Source organism: Erpetoichthys calabaricus, chromosome 9, assembly GCF_900747795.2.
Source record: "Erpetoichthys calabaricus chromosome 9, fErpCal1.3, whole genome shotgun sequence".
Classification (NCBI taxonomy): domain Eukaryota; kingdom Metazoa; phylum Chordata; class Cladistia; order Polypteriformes; family Polypteridae; genus Erpetoichthys; species Erpetoichthys calabaricus.
Window position 1 is genome coordinate 88,445,944 of NC_041402.2, and position 5,126 is coordinate 88,451,069.

Here is a 5,126-nt window from a genome sequence, read left to right on the forward strand (position 1 = left end):
GGTGCCTAATCTTAAAATAGTGTAAGGGGGCCTAATCTTAAAGTTGAACCCTGGTGTATACTGATTGGAATTTCTAAATTTGGTATATTACCATTGGTGCTATATTACTAAAATAAGTCTCAAATAAAGCATATTTTTTCCACAATTTTTTAAGGCCACAGTTAATGTTAATATGCATCATATTACGGAGTCGGGTGGTCGCATCCCAGGTGCTGTCTGAGTGGAGCTTGCATGAGGGTATATGTGGATTTGCTCTGGTTTCCACCAACCATCCACAGACATGCAGGTTAGCAGAATTGGTGATAATAAATTGTCCAGTGTGTGTGTATGAGTTTATGTGTGTTCACCCTAGAATAGGCTGGTGCCAAACAATACACCTTGATGTATTTTGTTCCTTCCTGTACTTGCTGGGATAGCTTCCAGCTGCCCCCTGCCCTGGAATAGGGGGTTTAGAGGATGAAAAGATCAACAAATACTATAATCCATCCTACCCAAAGTAACTTTCTCTTGCACTTTGCCTGTCTTTAATACAGACAGATATACTGTATGTTGTACAACTTCAGTTATGGGTTAGTTTACTGTTTCAGGTTCTTCTTGTGAGAGGTTATTTCAACTGGTAGGTTTTTTATTCAGTCTTTTCCTCTTTTTTAAGTCCAATCGCCACTCAGTAGTCAGCAAGAACTATTAAAAGGGCAAAAGAGCTTCTGCTTGCATGTGCCTCCTGTACAAACAGCACTGTGGCGGTCTTAGCATGTCACCCTCACTGATGTTATAAAATATAAAAAAACAAAAAAAAAACAGCAAGAGTGATAACTGTCTCTTTGATGAAGCAAATAAATAATGTTTCAACTTTCAAATCAGTTTAAGTCCCCTAATGCACTCAAATGTTACACTATAGTACATGTTCTGTATTGTTAAAATAAGAAAGTCCTTATTTTGTCACAGTTACATTCATAGACATTTTGTAATTTTAAAGTTTTAAATGTGTAAATGTTAAGTGAGATTTATTTTGGAGAATTATTGTAAATTTATGTTACAATCAATTTAGCATATTTCACTTGGGATGTGATGTAGATATGTACAGTAGCAGTACAGTTGAGACAATTATCTTTTATGGTTTGTTTGGCACCCCAAGGCTAAACATCAAACTCCGACCATTTATGGTACTTGCTTCTGTTGCTTCCGAGGGGGTTTCATTATGGTTCAATTATAGTTTTTTCTGTCACTAACACACTGAAACTGATATTTTGAATACGATTTTAATTACAAAAATAAAACCTCGGCCACCTGTGACCTGATACACACAAGTACACCGACAGAACTCATTAACTCTTTTTGCATTACTCTAAGTAAAAGTTTCATCCGAAAGCATAAGCAGCACTGTTTTTTCATACAGGAAGCACTGCCATTGAATACACAAAGCCCTAGTCACTGAAACACACATAACATATCGTTATCATTGATTAGGCACTGAAAAGCATAATTGTTCACATGTAATTCTAAAATTGCAATCAATCAATTAGAAAACAGTAATGCATTTTAAAAACATACATAAAGGAAGTTAGGTGAGCTCTTTGGTATGTTTGGTGAAAAGGAAACCAGAAATCAAGCAATAACAACAGGAAGAGTGTAGGTGAGAGGAGGTTGTGCAGAAAGAGAAAGAAGAAGAAAAGGAGTAATCCAATGTATTACAGAGATGACTTATATTTAACGATTGTTGTATACACTGCTTGTTAAGAACAACCATGTTTTTCAGTGGCATCTCTGAATTAAATGCAAATGGAGCACTACCTCATCTCTCCCAGCAGATGGCAATGTTCTGCAAAGATTAAATCAGTAGTAAATTCACCTCAAAATGTTTATGGCAAATTTAGCTAAATTGCTAAATTCCTTTCTGTGAGGCTTCCTAGAAGCCATCCTCCCTCCAGTGCCACTGCTGCCACTCTAGTCTTCATGGCTCTAACCATGTGGCTCCAGTGATCGTTTTTCTTTCTGCCATGTTCTCTGTCTGTACATTCATTTCACCAGTTACAACTCCCATTGCTTGCTTGTGGTCAGAGGCAAATCATTTGTGTGCGACTTCCCCAACTCTATGAGCAGATGCAAGTCAGTATCCTTCTTCAAAATCAGCTATGTACCCAAGGGAAGTAGATTTAAGTTGAGGAATGTGTCTCATAAGTTCTGTTCTTTAAGTGCTTGATCATCTCTCTTCCTGTCTCTCTCTGTCTCACGCACTTACTCAAACACACATACCCCTTCTTGCACAAACCTCTCTGGATGGTTCTGTCTTTCTGACAGCATCTCTCCCCCAAATTTGGGTGACCCCACCAAATTTTTCATGCCAAAAATGCTACTGTTTTTATTCATGGCATAACAAACAAGAGAGCCAAACTAAGCTGCTTTTCTGGTTGGTTTAATAATCATTACATTCAGAGAAAGAAAATAGGTTATTCATATTATTATATCTCTCATCCTTTTGTTTTTTGTTGAATATTTCAGTATGTTATTGGATTAGTGCAGGTTGGGATAGAAAATATCTGAGCACTTTCTAAAAGCTACACATATTCTATTTTTGTGGAATTGAAAAGCAGATAGTGGGAAACCACAACCATTTTCAAAAGATCATGAGAATACTATTGTAGACATGATCCATGCCAATAATTGTATGAGAATAGAAATAAGACTCAGATAATTGAGAACTACAACATGTTCCAAGGAATTCAACGGGTCAGGCTGAGTACCAATCACATTGTGAATGAAAAAAATGTTCGTCCTTCTCCACTTTAAACCCATCTGGAAGAACACCAAACACAGCTGTTAATGGGTTAGGAGGAACTGTGACACCAAGGCTGTCTGAGAGGCACTTAAAAATTTTGGTCCAAAATGATGTTAATTTGGCGCAGGCCCAAAACATGTGACCCAGTGAAGCTGGGACTTGATTGCAGCATTCGCAGGTTGGATCTTGCCCTGGAAACATTTTGTACAGTTTTAGGTGAGACAGATGTGCTCGATATACAGTATAATTTTGAGTTGAATAATTGTATGCTTTGCGCATATGGAGCTCAAGTGAAGTCTCTGCATTGCTACTTTCCACTCCCTTTCTGATATATTGATTAAGAGATCTTTTTTCCCATTGTCCTCTTGGATCTTTGAAAGGGAGGACTGTAAAATAATTTTATATATTGCAGAGATGGTGTCTAAGTCCTTGAAATTGAGGAATATTTTTTCCAGCATGGACAAGATGAGGAAAATCGGGCAGATTCTGTTTAACAAAGTTCCTAATTTGAAGATAGTGAAAGAAATGTGTAGCTGGAAAGTTAAATTTGGAATGTAATTATTCGTAGGATGCAAAGATGTTGTCTGTATAAAGATCTCTAAGCAATTTAATCCCACATTTTTTCCAGATATTAAAAACTGCATATGTTTGCAAGGGTTGAAAGAGGTGGTTCTCTTGCAGAGGTGCCACAGATAAAAGCTTCTCCATCTTAAAATGCTTTCTACAGTGGTTCCATATTCTGAGTGAGTGAAGCACAATTGGGTTATTAGTATATTGCCGAAACCTTGCATTTATTGGGGCACAAAGCAGGGAATATAAAGAAGTACTGCAGGATTTTACTTCTATTGCGGACCAGGCCTGTGTATGTTCATCTATGTGTGTCCAGGTTTTTATAGCTTGTATGCTTGCTGCCCAGTAATAAAACTGAAAGTTAGGTAGAGCCATGCCACCTTTTGCCTTAGGTCTTTGTAGGGTTGCTGTTTGGATACGTGGATGTTTTGAGTTCCAAATAAATTAGGTTATTGTTGAATCTAATTGCTTAAAAAATGATTTATTGATGTTTATTGGAATGTTTTGAAATAAAAAAAGAAGCTTAGGAAGAAAATTCATCTTAACAATGTTAATTCTTCCAGCTAGAGTGAGATGAAGGGTTGACCATCTATGCAAGTCTTGCTTACTTTTTTCCATACAGACGGCGAAATTTTGTTGATAAAGAGCTTTGTGTTTACTTGTGATGTTTACCCCTAGGTATTTAAACTGATCTGCAATGATAAAAGGTAAGGTGTGTAATCTAATATTATATGCTTGAGAATTCACTGGAAAGAGTACACTTTTATTCAGATTAATTTTGAGACCAGAGATCTTTTGAAATTCTGTAAGTGCTGTTAAGACTGCAGGCACAGAATTTGTGGGTCTGATATATACAGTACCATATCAACTGCATATAGAGAAATTTTCTGTTCCAGTCCTTCTCTGATAATCCCATTTATCTGATCAGTATTTCGACAGTGAACCGCCAGTGGTTCAATGGCTATTGCAAATAGCAGTGGTAACAAGGGGCATCCTTGTCTGGTACCATGTTCTAGTTTAAAGTAGTCTGAACAAATGTCCGAACAAACTGTGATTGCATTCACTACACTTTTGGCACGCAGACTTATTTTGCTAAACTGGAAGAATCCTACCTTTCCTCTTTAAAGTCAGTGGGTAACCGATGTTTTATACTATTTGAAACTGGAAGAAATCAAATATTCAGTTAGAGGATCTGTGCAGAATTTTTTTAAAACCTGGCAGGATATAATCAATAAAATTTTAGAATAAGCTCTTAAAGCACCGAGGAAGCAATTATCTCCACATTTCTTTTTCTTCTCCATTCATCTCTACTGGCCTATTAAACTCATCAATTTAGGTATGTTTACAAGCCTTAAGTTTTACCCCGTTGGCCATGATCTCTCTCTCAGGGGTGGGGGGTCGACTTGTTTTTCAATCCTATTTTTTGTAAAAATTGATCGATTTGTATGAATGATTACATTAAAATTAATAAAATTATCCATCCATCCATTTTCCAACCCGCATCCTCACGGGGGGTCTGCTGGAGCCAATCCCAGCCAACACAGGGCAGGAACTAATCCTGGGCAGGGTGCCAACCCACCGCAGGACACACACACACACACCAAGGCCAATTTAGAATCGCCAATCCACCTACTCTGCATGTCTTTGGACTGTGGGAGGAAACCGGAGCGCCCAGAGGAAACCCATGCAGACACGGGGAGAACATGCAAACTCCACGCAGGGAGGACCTGGGAAGCGAACCCAGGTCCCCATGTCTCTCAACTGCGAGGCAGCAGCGCTA